Genomic DNA, 17,094 nt, shown 5'->3' on the forward strand with positions numbered 1-17,094 from the left:
CTCCCACCCATGCACTTATCCCCTTTCCCCAGTCACCCCACACCCTGCATACTGCCATGCTGCTGCACTAGCAGAAGGCCTCCTCTGAAAAGCTGTTGGCACCATATTGCCACCTCCAGTCCTCGCCCCCTGAAATCTCTTTAAGCCACAGTCTTAGGGTTTTCCCTTAACGTTTCACTAATGCTGTCAAGGTCCGTCGCCACCTTGAGATCTTATTTTTGGTGAATTTGGTCAGCTGTCTATTTCTCTTCACTTGACTTCCGGGTCTCCATCCTATCTTGGTGTTTCCTGTCATGGAATAAAGGGGGACAATGATGAAGCTCAATAGCCCAGCGTTCTCTCTCTCTCTGGTTCCCAGCTGCTGTGACATCAGCTGCTCTACTCTGCAGTGCCCTCCTGGCAGGGGGAACAGGCAGAGTCCCCCGAAACTGTGAGAGCCAGATCTCTGCTCTCTCAGTATCTGCCTTGTCTCAGTGTTGAGAGCCAGATCTCTGCTCTCTCAGTATCTGCCTTGTCTCAGTGTTGAGAGCTCTAATGGAGGCTTTCAGCTACTGTGATTTCCTGACTATGGCCTTCCAAAGCCCTTCCAATCCTGGAACATCTTGTATAATTTATCAAGAGTATCTTCCACAAAATAAATAAATAAATAAACTCCCATTTAGAAAGCCTCGGTGTCTTCACATTGCATCTCTTTGCTTTGAAATAAAAGCCTTCTCAAAACCTATATGGTTTTGGTGTTAAAGGACGTATGGAATATATTACTAAGACTAACATCTCTAAAGAAATGATTGAAAAAAAGATTACTTTAGAATAAAAAAATGTAACCCCCCTACATATTAACATTTACCCTAAGACCAGAGATGTAGCCCAGATGAGAGAGAACAGGGCTTCATGAACTCTGGTTTGTCTCTTTGGCCCTAGACCAATTTTTTTTTCTTATTCTATTTTACTTACTTATTCATTTATTTTTCTTTCATTCATTTTTAAAATTTATTCTGCTCTCATATATTACATCCCAGCTGCAGTTTCCCCTCCTCCTTCCTGTCCCCTATCCTTCCCCACAATACCTCTCCTCTCCCCCAGATCCACCCTGCTCCTTCACTTCCCCTAAGAAAAGAGCAGGCATCCCAACCAAACCCAACAAACTATAATAAGATGCAGCACATACCCTCACATCAGGGCTAGATAAGGCAACATAGCAGGAAGAAAAGAGTCCCATGAGCAGGCAAAAGAGTCAGAGACAGCCCCTGCTCTCACTGTTAGGAGTCCCACGAGAACACCAAGTGACAACCATAATGTATCTGCAGAGGACCTAGGTCAGACTCATACAGGCTTCCTGATCAGTTGATTCTATGGACTGTGTTCATGTGGTAACCTTGAACCTCGCCCCCCACCCCCACCCCCAACTCCTCCGGACCTTCCTCCTCCACATGACTCCCTGAGTTCCACCTAATGTTTGGCTGTGCTGTGGGACTCTGCATCTGCTCCCATCACTTGTAGGGTAAAACCTCTCTGTTTTCTCTGATGATGATTATGCTAGGCTTGCATCCTAGTCCACCCTGCAGACAGCACCAATTTCTGTAACTAGGCTAGGCCTCAAGTGGAGGAACTGGAATACCAAAGCAGCCATAAAACCTTCCACTTATTCCTTTATTGATTTTTAAATTTTCCTTATTTTGCTTTATCTGTGTGTGTGCCTGTGCATGTGTACGTGTGTGTGTGTGTGTGTGTGTGTGTGTGTGTGTGTGTGTATACACCCTACACTCATGCCACAGAGACTATATGGAGATCAGAAGACAGTTAATTCTGGTTGTTCTCATTTCAATCATGTGGATCCCTGGGACCAAACTATGTCATCAAGCATGGTGACAGGCACATTTAACTGACTGACCATTTTGCCTGCCATCTTGTTGGTTTTTGAGGCAGTGTCTCATGTAGTCTCAGCTGGCCTCAGACTCACTATGCTGTTGAACCTCGATCTTTCCTCTCTTTCCAGTGTTTGGATTCTGAGCATTCACCATCATACTTGGTTTATGTGATAGAGAGAACCAAACCCAGGAATGCCTTGCCTCTATGCATGCGGTCCTCCCAACTGAGTCACATCCATCAATCCATATGACTTCTCGAACCTGATTGTGAGCAATTATTTTGTGATTTCCAAAAGTATGTAGAGTCCTTGAAATTTAACAAATGTTGACTAAAGCTTATGATTTGAAGAAGTACATCGTGGACTAATATGGACCCCCAACTAGTTGCCAACATTGAGGTTCTACCAGGGTGTGTAGGTTAAAGAACATATGAATGTGTGTGACCATATAAATGACTTGGAGAGATCACTGTCTGAACTTTGAAGCAAAGAAACATAACACATGTTTCAGAAACTTCTTAAATTCAGTCAAGAGGCAGAATAGATGGTGTGGTAGTTTGAATGAAAATGGCTGGCTGGGCAGTGGTGGCCCTCCCCTTTAATCCCAGCACACTTGGGAGGCAGAGGAGTTCAAGGCCAGTCTGGTCTACAGAGTGAGTTCCAGGACAGCCAGGGCTACACAGAGAAACCCTGCCTCGAGACACCCCTACCCCAAAAGAAAATTGCCTCTGTAGACTCATATATATATATATATATATATATATATATATATATATATACACACACACACACACACATATGTATATGTATGTATAGTTTTGGTTTGGTTTTTGGGTTTTGGTTTTTTGTTGAGACAAGGTTTTTCTGTATAGCTCTGGCTGTCCTGGAACTCACTTTGTAGACCAGGCTGGCCTCGAACTCAGAAATCCACCTGCCTCTGCCTCCCAAGTGCTGGGATTAAAGGTATGTTCCATCATGCCAGGCTTAGACTTGTATATTTTAAGGTTTGGAGTCCAGTTAGTATACCTGTTTGGGAAGGATTTGGAATTATTTTGGAGTTATAGTGTGTAACTTGGGGTGGGTTTTTAGATTTCAAGAGCTCACATCAGACCCAGTCTCTCTCTCTCTCTCTCTCTCTCTCTCTCTCTCTCTCTCTCTCTCTCTCCCTGCAGATCAGTATGTAAAGCTCTCAGCTACTGCTCAAGTAACTTTCTGATTTGCACCATGATGATCATGGTCTAACCATTTAAAACTGTAAGCAGGTCCCCAATTTTTTTTTTCATAAGAGTTGCCCTGGTCCTGGCATCTTTCCACAACAGCAGAACAGCAACTAAGACAAAGTTTCAGTGATTAAGGGCACTCATTGCCTTGAAGAGGACCTGAGTTTGGTTCCCAGCACCCATGTAGATGCACACAACTGCCTGTGATTCTGGTTCCAGTGGATCCAACACAGCCTTCTGTGCGCTGGAGGCTCCTGAATGTATGCAGTTAACATAAAGTTGTGCAATCTCATACACATACATATAAATAAAAAATAAATGTTAAAAATAAATAAATAAAATAAAATTCAGCCAACGCTTCTCAGAGGTGTGTCATTTCTTGCTCAAAAAGATTCTAACGTTTTTAGAGTAACATATACTGTATGTGATCTTAAACATACCAAGTTCATTAAATATTTGTGTAAACTACGATGTGTTTGTGTTAATAGATATGATTTATTATGTGTATAGAATGCCAGCAGTGATGGTACATGTCTTTAATCCCAGAGATTGGAAGGCAGAGAGTGAAGGTTCTCTTTGCATTTGAAGCCAGCTTGCTCAGGCTAGCCAGATCTATATAATTAGACCCTGTGGAAAAAAAGAACCCAAAAGCCAATAGATTCTGATCTCTAATACAAGAGACTCTTCCCCATGACTACCGGAACCTGCAGCCATTCATTTAGACCCAAATATGTGCCAGAGACTATGAAAAACGTGACTGTTTCAATTTGTTCCTGTAGCCGAGGTATAAAATGCAGAATTTACTTTGAGAAGCCTGAAGATCTACTCCTAAGATGCATCCCTCAACCCCTCTGGTGTTTGCACTTGAAGGGGAGAGCAAGCATAGTGACAGCTCACTGGAAATGGTAAGTGACCCTAGCACACAACCAAGTTTCATTATCTTTGGTACGCTACCTGATGTCATCACTGGTACTAATCTTGTAGGTGCTTTCTCCTCTGCCTCCATATTTAACTGGGAAACAGGCTAAAGACCCATCTTATCCCAAGATGGTCTCCATGAAGTTGCCATTTCAGGTGGGATTTGTAGTCTAAAAGCCATAGTCCTTGTTCCATCCTGCATCCTAAGACTGAATACATTGCTGCACACTACAGCTTCCAGACAAAAGTGAGAGAGGTAATCAATCCCCACAGAGAAGTGGGCTCGTTCCCAAATGCATCAGGCCCAAAGCAATCTGAAAACTCATCAATCCAAAGACTTTGCAGCCATATCTTCCAAACCAATAGCTTGAAATGCAATATTCTGGCTTACCTGGATCTCCAGCCAAGTTCTGTTCAATTTGAATATAGACCGAACACAGGAGGCTGAAATTAAGAGTCATCACATTAAAACTACTTCTTTCTACTCCAATATTTCTATTTATTTCTCTACAGAAACCTTTTATGCGGCTAAATCAGTCTACTCAATCTTAAATGAAAAACCGAACTCATTTCTCTAAGCAAAGGCATTATTGGATTTCCTTAGACTTCTGGAATTACCTTGTCCTCTGATTATTTTTAGCCTTTACTGTCTGTAATAGTGATCATATGCTAAATTATAATTTATGTATTACTAACACAATACACATAATATTTATGCTATATCATACGGCTACTTATTTTTCTCTTCACATCCAATTTCTCAGTAGCTACGTTATTGACTTTTTAAAGACAAGGATTGTATCATATAGTTATTACCCCAGCGTGTGTCTTCCAAATAGTAGAAATAAGATAGATGACTATTGATCATTGGAGGAACTCATCAGAAATGGAACAATCACTAGGAATGGGCATTTTGTTCAGAAGAACTTTTCAAAGAAAATGTAGGGTATGGTGGTACATGCCCATAATTCCAGAATTAAGTGAGCTGAGACAGGAGGATCACAAGTTTGGATTAGCCTGGGATACATAGCAAGATCCTAATTAAAAAACAAATAATAATCACCAGCACTTTGATTGATGGATTACTGATACCATAGTGTAGAAAGTGATTTTAAACATTAGTATTTACCATTCTAGGGGGCTCAGCACTTAGGAGCACTTACAGAAGACCCGAGTTCTGTTCCCAGCCCCAGTGTTGGACAGCTCACAACTACCCTACCTCCAACTCCAGGGGATCCAAGGCCCTCTTTGGCCTTGAGGAAAGCAGGTACCTGCAAGCACATCAAATATACGTGCGCACACAAAATAAATAAGTAAATAAAAACAAATCTTTAAAAATGTCTTTACCACCCTTCATGTTTACAAGTGTATCTCATGTGAAAATATTCCGATTCTAGGAGAAAGAAGAGAAAGGGGCAGTGGGGTAGAGGCTTGCTGGGGAATGGGGCTGGGAGAATGATCAGAACAACTCTGTAAGAAACCCAGGACCTGTGCTGAGATCAGGCTATCCCCTAATCGGAGTCAATTCCATATTGTATCAAACGGTGGCTTTTCCGGCTGTACATTGCACTAGAAGACGCCATTTTACAAACAGCTTTTGGCTCCCTTCTGAGGGAGAAGAGTGTGTGCAGCCCCTGGGTGGGCTCAGAAACGGCACCATCTGCCTGGCGCCTCTCCTCCAGCGCAGGCTGATAGATTAGTTATCCCTGGGAAGACAAAGGGAACTACCCCGTAAGTTTATTTTAGTGCAACTGTACCACACATGCACCTAATTAAAATCGTATCAGGGAAAAACAGATCCAGGGATTTATCAGACATGCCAGACCAAGGACTTACGAAAATGATAGACGGCTGACACTGTGGTGGTATGGTGCAGCTTCAACCTATCATCTGATACCCGGTGTGTGCTTCAAGTATCAAGCAGTTCTCCCAGCCCGTTCCTGGAGTTTGGGCTCAGCTTGGTGTACCTTTGTTGACTACCTATTTGATGACCTACTCACCCACCTACTTGCTCATTTGGACTGGATCTGTTTCCTGCCCTCAGCCCCCAGTCCAGCCTTTAATCTCACAGCCAATCTTGGCAGCTTTGCTCTCAAACCTCCAGCAGCTGCAGTAGCTGCTCCATTAAGACACTGGTCTGGTTTATTATCATGTTAACACAGTCCTTCTTGGCACACATCTAATTCCTTTAGAACGCTGTTGCCGCATCTGGTAATCAACAGTTATGTATATAGATATATTGATATATTTACTGTGTGCTCTGAGTTGTAAGAGTTAGTATTAGTGATTAAAATTAGAATAAAAGAACCTGCATTCACTTTGGCAGGGCTACCAAGATAGGAGGAGTTTAGCAATAATTGCTGTCACTGAAACCACTAGACCATGTAAATTTACTGCTAGTCAATGAATTTTGACATTGTGAAAAGACACAACATATTTGTCTATGTTTTGGATGTAGTGTATTCGTGACACTTGGCATTCATGGCAAATGGTAAAGTGGCTCAGTGGGTTAAAGACGCTTCTTGTTGTCCAAGCCTGAGGGCCTCAGTTCAGACCCAAGGTGGGAGGAGAGAACCAATTCCCAAAAGTTGTCCTCTGACCTTGACATATATACTATGACATACCTTAAACAATACATACATACATACATACATACATACATGCATGGGTGCATGGACACTATTTGTTTAAAAATAAAAACCATCCTGATCTTCAAATCTCCATTGTCTCCTTTTAAAAAATTAAGACCATGTAGACAGAACTCAGAAGGCTGATGCAGATGGATCTCTGTGAGTTCTACGCTAGTCTGTCTGGCCTGCATACCATGCACCCCAAGTACCAAGTACCCAAGTACCCAAGTACCAAGCCAGGGCTATATAGTGAGACCCTGTCAAAAGAAAGAAAGAGAGAGAGAGGAGAGAGAGAGAGAGAGAGAGAGAGAGAGAGAGAGAGAGAGAGAGAGAGAAAGGAAGGAAGGAAGGAAGGAAGGAAGGAAGGAAGGAAGGAAGGAAGGAAGGAAGGAAGGAAAAGATTGGGATCTGGAGAGATGGTTCATGGTTATAGGCATTATTGCTCTTCCAGAAGATCTGAGCTGAGTTTTCAACACCCACATCAGGCAGCTTGCAAGTGTTCCTGCAAGCCCATGGTATACACAAACTTACAGAGGCATATGCATATACATGTAAATAATAATTAGATCAATCTTGTAAAAGTTAAAGATTAAAATTATAAATTAATATTACTAATATTATGTTGTTATTGTTTGGGTTTTCCAGTCAGGGTTTCTGTGTAGCCCTGGCTGTCCTGGAACTCACTCTGTAGACCAACCAGGCTGGCCTCGAACTCTGAGATCCTGCTGCCCCTGACTCCTGAGTGCTGGGACTAAAAGTGTACACCACCACTGCCCAGCAAAATCTAAATTATTAAACTTGATTTGTTTTGTCAAATTTTAAACATAAAGATAGTATATATTGTCCCGGCAAACAGTTTATAAACATTATATAATTGTTTAAGGTTTACGGTCCTGAAGTGGTGACTGTAAACGTGTCTTTTCTTATCTCTTAGCACAGACATCAGCTAAGATGTAGTAGGTATGTGTAACGGACTGTATTCCCATAGGAGACTGGGTGCTTTCATTTTTACTTTACAGTACAATGTGAGCATATATTTAATAATAAATATGCAATCATTGGAACATAATAAGCTTATTTGGACAGTATGAAAATATACATTCTATTAGTGTTGTTGCCTGATTTGTGGCAAGAGCTTGCTGTTTAACCCAAGCTTGCCTCACAAATCCAACTCTGGTACTCAAGAGCCGTTTTACAAGCTTGAACCACTGCACCCAGGTTATTTTAAATGTGTATCTATTCATGTGTGTGCATGCGTGTGCGCCGTGCCCTGCTTGTGGGCATAAATGTACATAGGAGTTGAAGATTGGTGTCTCATGCTGTTTTCTCCACCTTCTCTTTAGAGACAGGGTCTTTCTCTGAACCTGGAGCTCACTGCTGCAACTACGCTGGCTGCCCATTAAGCCCTAGGGACCCTCCTGTTTCTGGCTTCCCAGCACTGGGCTTAGACACTCTTGCTAACCCCAGTTTATACAGTGGTGCTCCAGATCAAACAGGAGTCCTCGCATTTCTGCAAGTGACTGAGCCATCTCCCAAAACCTTCGCAAATTTATTTTTTAATTGCATGGGTTTTGCCTGCACATTTGTCTCTGAGGGTATTGGATCCCCTAGAAATGGAGTTATAAACAGTTGTAAATTGCCATGTGGGTGCTTGGAATTGAACCTGGGTCCTCTGAAAAAGCAGTCAGTGCTCTTAACTGCTGAGCCATCTTTCCAGCCCCTACCATAAATTCTCTTTGTTTGGTTTGGTTTTTCAAGACAGGGTTTCTCTGTGTAGCCCTAGCTGTCCTGGAACTCACTTTGTAGACCAGGCTGGCCTCGAACTCAGAAATCTGCCTGCCTCTGCCTCCCAAGTGCTGGGAGTAAAGGCATGCGCCACCACCGCCTGGCCCATCACAAATTCTTAATGTTAGCTTTCAGGTTTAATTTCTAAAAATTTAATTAAGATCATTGTAGACTGTCCTATATTTGTAAAAACTACAGTTGTACATCCCCCAACTTCTCCTATTACAGCATTTTAAAAAAGATACAGTATAATATAACCATGATGTATAAGACATGCTACAATCCACTTGTCTTTTTCCTAATTTCCCTTTGTTGATCGACTACTCTTTTTCTCTCTCTCTCTCCTTCTCTCTCTCTCCCCCCAACCCATCAACCCATGTGTGTGTGTGTGTGTGTGTGTGTGTGTGTGTGTGTGTGTGTGTGTGTGTGTGCAAAGTCCTGTATAGAGAAGCATGGTGACAGATGCCTGTAGTCCCAGCTACTTGGCAAGGTAAGGCAATAACCTCCCAGATCTGCATAGATTCCTGTATTCACAACCACTTCGAGGACTTTAAACAGTTCCTTTGACTATCCATTTTATAAACACCTCCTCCTTAACTCCAATTTGTCCTCCATTTCTAAAATGCTACCCCCAAAGTGTCTATGAATGGATTATCAGCGTATATCTTTTGAGGCTAGCTTCTTTTGCTTGGTGAAAATCTCTGATGATTTATCCACATTGTCGCATGCATTAAAACTTCATTCTTTTCTATTGTAGACTAGTGGAAGTTGTGGTCTTAATACCAGACACCAGTGCGAGTTCCTCTGTAATCCATTTTAAGAACCTAAACACATGTGACATCCACCCCTCCCTCCGCTCACCCCGACCCACCTCTGCCCTATGAAGGAGTGGTGTCATGAAGTCAGTACAGGCTTAACAATGTATTCAAGAGTGTAGTATGAACTTTCTGAATATGGCCCTGGGTGAGGTCCAGGGTGATCTTGTTCATGGGAAGTATATAAACTTAGAAAATACCACTGGGTTTATTGAGTCACTTGGTCAGCATGATTCACTTTGTCCTTGAGGGTGGAGGACAGTAATCTTAGACTTAGTGAAGCCTCCAGAAGTAGCTTCTAACCTTCTTCTCCACTGGGATAATTTCCAGGTCTCACAGGGCAACATGCCTGGAAAAGTAGCAGCCGAGGTGAAAACAAGAAGAAGGATGAAGTGGCACTTTATGAGCGTGAGCCGGTGTTGAGACGACTTCCTACTGCAGACCGGATGATCAGGGAATGTAGTTAGAAAGAACTGCTCATGGGGAGCCTCTAGGAAGCTGTGAGGAAAAGAAGGCTGAGGAACACTGTCCGTTCAGATCACATTGGGCTTCACCACGGCTCGAGGGACTCTGTAGAGTGTGCTTTGGAAAATGTGTAGTACTCTGCAGGAGGCATGCTTCTAAAAGCGGAAACTAGAACACAATATGTACAAATATGCATATAAGCAGAATTCTGCCAAAGCGATGAAGTGTCTCCTGGTGAAATCACGGAGGGAACACAGCAAAAGAGATCTGGATGTATATAGTGCATAGGTGAGAAAACATATATTTGACCCTGTATGGATTTTATCAATTCAAACAGGAACCAAGGATCTGTACATAGAAGCAAACTATTCAGATGCAACTAGGAGAAATTTGAATAGCAAATCATTGGTTTGCAGATGGTGCGTAAATGTGACTTTGCAAAAATAGACCATAGAGAACAAGGAGACAGGGGAAAACTGAGAGAAATGTATTTCAGAGACAAAGAAATACTATTTAGACTTCAGAAGTGAAACAAAAAAAATATTTTTTGCTAAGAAAAGCCTTATATGTTCACTTTAAATGTAATTACCTCAATTTTTTTCTTCCATTGAGCACATAGACAAACTTTCAGCTCGTGTCCCTGAGTTTCTTCCCTTCTCTTTCATTTGAAAATGAGAATATGGTCTTTGAGTCTTGGCTCCAAGATGACAAAGAAGAAGGGGGGGGAGGGGAGAGGGGAGGGGAAGGGGGAGGGGGAGGGGGAGGGGGAGGGGGAGGAGAAGAAACAACCACGGTTGTGTGAAAAGGGCCAAGGCTGTGTGAAGCCAATTCGCTGCACGAACTGTGCGCAGTGCGTGCCCAAGGATAAGTCCTTGGAGAAATTCATCACTGAAACATTGTAAAAGCTGCTGCTGTCAGGGGCATATCTGAAGCAAGCATCTTCGACTCCTATGGCCTTCCCAAGCTCTGTGTCAAGCTGCATTACTGAGTGAGCCGTGCCATTCATAGCAAGGTCCTCGGGAATCGATCTCGTGAAGCCCGGAAGGACCAGACACTCTCACCGCGATTCAGACCTGCTGGCACAGCACGGCAACCTCCACCAAAGCCCAAGTAAAGAGATTGTGGGTGGTGGTTTCGAAGGGGAGGAAGGAAAAATGCCTTGGTAAAATAAAACAGAAGTTATACTGAGAGAGAGAGAGAGAGAGAGAGAGAGAGAGAGAGAGAGAGAGAATATGAGAATATGAGAATATGAGAATATGAGAATATGAGAATGTGAAGAACAGTAATGCTAAGAAAGCAAAATGAAGAGAAAGAATCAGGTACAAGCCTGGTATACTGGTACAAGCTTGCAGTGTAATCCTACTTACGGGACAGAGGCTGAGGCCGAGACTGAGGCAGATCTCTCAAATTCAAGGACAGCTGGTTTTTAAAATGAGTTCAAGGCTAGCTGGGGCTATATAATATATAAAATGATGTGTGTGTGTGTGTGTGTGTGTGTGTGTGTGTGTGTGTCACAGATTTTATTTATTTTATGGTGCTGGCACTAAACTAAGAGCCCTTGTTCATGCCAGTCAAGCAAGCTACCAGTGAGCTAATCGTCTGACCCTAATTTTTGTAGATATTTGCTTTGAAATAGTCTATACACAGTAACACACTTGCCTGAGCCTTGTCCCAAACAAAGTCATGCAGTGCAGGAAGTATTCTGAATAGGAAAATAATTGTCAGAAAGTACAGGGTCCTAGAGAGCATGACCATTAGTAACTACTGAACCCAAACCTCAGACAAACTCCATGACTTCACTGAGAATCGGTGTGTTCCTGTTTTCAATATTAATTACAGCAGTTGTCAGCATGTGACTTTCAGACTTGAAGCAGATCAAATAGTGTTGGACCAATGTCAGCTCTTTCAGGTGGCAGACTAACAACAGGGAGTGACAAGTGACTTCCTGCAAGCAAGAAGAACACAGAAAGGATCAGAAGGAATACTGAAACACTCTAAGGAATAATAAAGAAAAGGAAAGAGGTCTAGGGTGTATAGCTCAGTGTTCTTGCATATACTGGCCCTACATACATACACAAGCAGTAGTCACTTAGTGGGTTCACATAGTCTTAATACTTTTTATAAGGCAGAAAAGCTAGTGCATATCTTAGAATATTTTACACAAAAAAAGATCAATATTAAAATATTTTGGAACGTCTAAAGTACACAGTTAGATATTCTCACCAACCATTCGATAATTCGCCCATTTACTACATTTAAATTAAGTCCAATATCTAAAGAGCTTAAGTTCTAGTGGGGAGTGCATATCTAGACACAGTGGTAGCAATGGAGTGTGAGTCTAGGGACACGGTAGGTTTTTAGTAAATATTGTCAGGCTTGGAATATTCTCTAAATATAGAGTGATTACCACATTGTATTATTCAGGGTTCTCTAGAGAAACAGAACTTACAGAATGAATATTTTATACAAATGACTCATCTAGAAAAGGTGCTTGCTTCTAAGACAGATGGCGATATTAGTTTTATCCTTGAGGTGCACATGATGGCAGGAGAAACTCCTGAAAGCTGTCTCCAACTTCCACACACCCACCAGGGCATGCATATGCCCACACAAACAGACTCACATGAAAATAAATCAAGAAGTAACCACTTGTCAAGGGAATATTTCTTTGCCACAGATGGAGACTGTTACAGAAAATCACAACCAATCAAAATTCAGAGGACAAGAAGTCAGGTGGTACCTAGCCCCACCTGATACACCCACAGTACAACTCCTACACCTAAGGCTCAGGATCAGTGCAGAAGAGGGAGCAGAAAGATTGAGAGGAACCGGGGGGGGGGGGGGTGGGAACGGGAAGGGGGGAGGTTGGTATAAGACTTGTCTCCTAGAAATGCAAGAGAAGCTATACCTCATCAACATGGCTGCCAAAATAAGACCTGAACAACCAGTGGACATGTTATCACGGAAGTGCTAACATGAAACTCTCAAGCTTCAACTCTAGGCAAAGACCTACAGGCAACAGTGGGAACCTGAGGAAAGGAGAAATAGGCTTCCCTGGGGAAACCCAACCCCCCAATGTCCACTGCTAATTGGTCTGCCCTGAAGTCTTGTGTTGTATATCAGTAGCATTATATGGACTGAGAAGGTTGTCTCTCTCTCTCTCTCTCTCTCTCTCTCTCTCTCTCTCTCTCTCTCTCTCTCTCTCTCTCTGTGTGTGTGTGTGTTTACAATTGGACAGAAGGAAGCCCCAGCCTCTGACCAGTGAGCTCAGAGAGCTCTTTTTATTCAATGCCTTAACCCAGTTTTGCAGCTTATGATGGGAGTCTATGCTAATGAACTTAATCAGATGAGACAGATATTAGCATCAAGCACATTTTACAGTGGAAACTGGAGTGAAAGTTGAAGTCTGCACTATGCAATATCTTGGGCAATAATAGCACATGTGGCAACTGAGTGCCTGAAATGTATCCAAATTGAGATTACAGTGTAAAACACACCGCAAAGCCAGTATGAAGAAGAGAATGAATTACCTCGTTAGTATTGGCTTACATTAATTACCTGTTGAAATATTTTTGATATATTGACTTAAGTGGAATGCAATCACTGACCCTCCCCCCCTTTTGCTTTTTCCAGTGCTGGTGAATCCCAACCAGGCCCTGACAAGTGCTGTACCTCTGACCTATGCCTCTGCCCTCACTGGTTTCTTTTAGTGTTCTTTTTAACCTGGCTACTTGAGAATTTAAACTTCTATATGTGTAGGGAGCCAAGGAAGTCTTTAGTAGATGTGTAAAACTGACTTGGGCATGACCACATCAAGGACTCAGAACGGCTAAGTCTTTCCCTTAGAGTGAGGCTCAGAGGGAGGGCAAATGCTTTCTCTGATCCACAGGTGAGTGTTTTCCGGGTTTGTGTGTCAGTCAGGATTTCTACTGCTGCAGGGAAAACACCATGACCAAAAAGCAAGCTGGGGAGGAAAGGGTTTATTTAACTTATACTCCCACATTGCTGTCCATCATCAAAGGAATTCAGGACAAATTCAGGACAATTCAGGAAGGATTCTGGACGCAGGAGCTGACAGAGAGGCTATAGAGGGGTGCTACAATACTGGCTTACTTCACATGGCTTGCTCAGCCTGGTTTCTTATAGATTCCAGGAAAATCAGCCTGAAAGCCACAATGAGCTGGGCCCTCCCACAAGGATGTCTGATTAAGAAAAGGCCTTACAACTGGATCTCACGGAGGCATTTTTTTCAACTGAGGCTCCATCCTCTCTCACAACTCTAGCTTGTGTCAGGTTGACATAAAAGCAGCCAGGGCACTGTGCAAACCCCAGCAAGTACAACTTCTGCTCCTAGGTGTTCACAGCCTGAGATCGCTGCCTGCAGAGACCTCCAACTGAGCCTGACTATGTCCCCCATCTGCCCCCTTCCCTGTGCTGTGCATAATGAATGTGCTGTGGCTCCATCTGAGCATGGACAGCCCACTTTAGGGCATCTTTCTGCCTTTCCTTGCTAGCCCAAGTCCGGGGTCTGGGACCCAAGCTCTCCTGGCTAAACACATTATGCTTCTGTGGGATGGAGGAGCCTGTTTGACTAGTTGCTTCAGGTCACCTTCCTAGTGTCAGAGGCAGGATGAAAGCCAAGTGGTCACAGGATATCTGTATCGCCAATTAATGCAAATTAGTAATTAAGAGATTTTAATAAGGCAACCAGCCAAAATACAACCAATCAACATCTCCATAATTTGTCTTGTCCTGTACATTAAGATGCCTTGCAATCTGCTGCATCTCAGTGTGGTGGTGATTCCTGCAATTCAGCCAACCAAACTGTACTACTTGGAAACCGTGAAGTTGAAAGTTGAGGTTAAAAGGAAATGAACTTGGTGTATCCCTATTATAAGTATCTGAGATGCTTCAGAGAGAAGAATACACTGTTGTGCTCAGCAGGTAAAGGTGCTACGGCCCAGGCTGATAACCTGGGTTCCATTCCCAGGACCTACACAGAAGGAGAAAGCCAATTCCCATCAGGCTATGCTCCAACCACCATGTGCTCACCTCCCCTTACCTAATAAATAAGCATTAGACATCTTTTAATTAATTATTCTACATTTTAAATTAAAATATAATCATCTCACTTCTCCTCTTGCCTTTGCTTCCTTCAACCTTTCCCCTATCCCCTTCCTCTCGCAAATTGCATAGCTTCTTTTTCTTTTTTTCTTTTTCTGGACATATGCCTTTTTTTTTCCTTATTTTTTAAATTGAAATAAAATTCCATACGATATATTCTGATCATTCTTTTAACTCTCCCAACTCCTCTATGCCCTCCCCACCCCCACCCCCATTAACTCCACACCCTCTTTTTTTCTCTTTTTAGTTCTCTAGGGTTGGACCCATGGATATTTTTCGACTTTCTTGGTAGCGTGTCTATTGATGTTGCCATTGCCCGGATCTTGTTTACGAGGCCCTTTCCAAGAGAGGCTAAGACACAGCAGATTTCCTGGTATTCTGCCTCTTGCAGTCTTTCTGCCTGTGCTTCCTCCATGTTCCCTGAGCCATAGATGCAGGAGCTGTGCAGTAGATAAATCTACTGGGGCTGGACTCCCCACAACCCTGCCATCTCTTCATTGTGTCCAGCAGTGGCTTTGGTGTTTTGATTTTTTTGTTGTTGTTGTTTATTTTGTTTTGTTCTGCAATGGTTTCCGTTTGCTGGCGAGAGAAGCTTCTTTGATGAGGGGTTATAGCTACACTTACCTGTGACGATATGGAAATATGTGACTTAGGAATATAGCTATACTTACCTGTGACGATATGGAAATACGTGACTTAGGAATTTATGCTGGTCTAGCAAAGTGGTTGTAGCAGATTCTCTTCTGAGATCCATGATTCAATAATACAATAGCCCTAGTATTTGGCTAAGTATCAGGAATGATTTCTTTCTTGTTGACTGGGCCTTATAAACATCATATATATATATATATATATATATATATATATAATAATCTTTTGACAGTGCTGTGTCTTCATTAAAACAAAACCATTTTAAGACTAGGGATACAGCTAGCCTGTCTTATATGCACAAAGCCCTAACTCCTGAATATGTTATGTTCACCACAACATGAAAGCAAGTATAGGTGGTTCATGCCTTGGAACTTGGAAGTGGAGGCAGGAAGATTCAGAGTCCAAGGCCAGCCTCAGCTACAAAGCAAGTTCAAAGCCAGCCTGGGCTACATGGTATCTTCCTTCAAAACAATAGCAAAAATTAGTTTTGGAAGTTCATTTGGTGTACAACAGTAGGGGGTGGGGTGGGGGATAGGAAAAACCTCTAGCTCCCAGGGAACTGACACCCACTCACAGGTTTGGGAGGGGAGACAGACATCAAATCAATCCTGTTGAATTAAGAGATTACACGGGGAAATGGACACAGTAAGAGAGCGAAAAGAACGACTGGCCGATGATGGAGGTGGAGGGTGTGATTTCTAATCCTAGGACCTGAGTCGGCTTCTTGGATACAGGATACACTGACATTTGTACGGCAATGTAAATGAGGCAGTTGAGCCAGACATGAAGTTATTTTGGGGACGAGCATTCCAGGCAAAGGCAAGCAGGTGCAAAGGACCTAAGGCAAGAGCGGACAGCTAATGTGGTCAGGTCAGAGTGGAGTGGAGAAGGGTCAGACATGGAGCCAGAGGGAAGTGAGGCAGGGGTATTCACACAAGGCACGGAACAGTGGGCTCCACACTTGGTGTGACGGTCAACTTTAGAATCGAGGAGTAAGTTCTGAGTCACCCTGACAGCTTTATGGAGAATAGGTTGTAAGATGCAAGAAGGGACAGGGTAAAATACAGTGGAAATGGGCCGACGGGCTATGCAGGAAACAACAAAAGTCCTTTGTGTTTGTTATGTCACCAAAACAGACAAAACTCTGAGGATGGATTAGAAATATGACAAAGGGGAATGCAACCGTCATAGTGGCACAAGTGCTGTGGCTTTATCCCATCTCAGCTGAAGGTCTCTCTCATTCTTGATTTATCTGGTATCTGCACCCTGGCAGAAAACAAAGAAAGGAAGGTTTTGCTCTTGTTTTTTGTTTTTTGTTTTGTTTTGTTTTTGTTTTTGAGACAGGGCTTCTCCGAGTAGCCCTGGCTATCCTAGAACTTTATCTGTAGAGCAGGCTGACCTCAAACTCAGAGATCTGGCTGCAGTCTCCTTCCTAAATGCTGGTTTTAAAGGCGTGCACCATCACTGCCCAGCTCCATTGCTAACTTTTTGTTTGTTTGTTTGTTTGTTTGTTTGTTTTTGTTTTTTGAGACAGGGTTTCTTTGTATAGTCCTGGCTGTCCTGGAATTCACTTTGTAGTCCAGGCTGGCCTCAAACTCACAAATCCACCTGCCTCTGCC

The sequence above is a fragment of the Mus musculus genome, chromosome 3, assembly GCF_000001635.26.
Source record: "Mus musculus strain C57BL/6J chromosome 3, GRCm38.p6 C57BL/6J".
Lineage (NCBI taxonomy): Eukaryota > Metazoa > Chordata > Mammalia > Rodentia > Muridae > Mus > Mus musculus.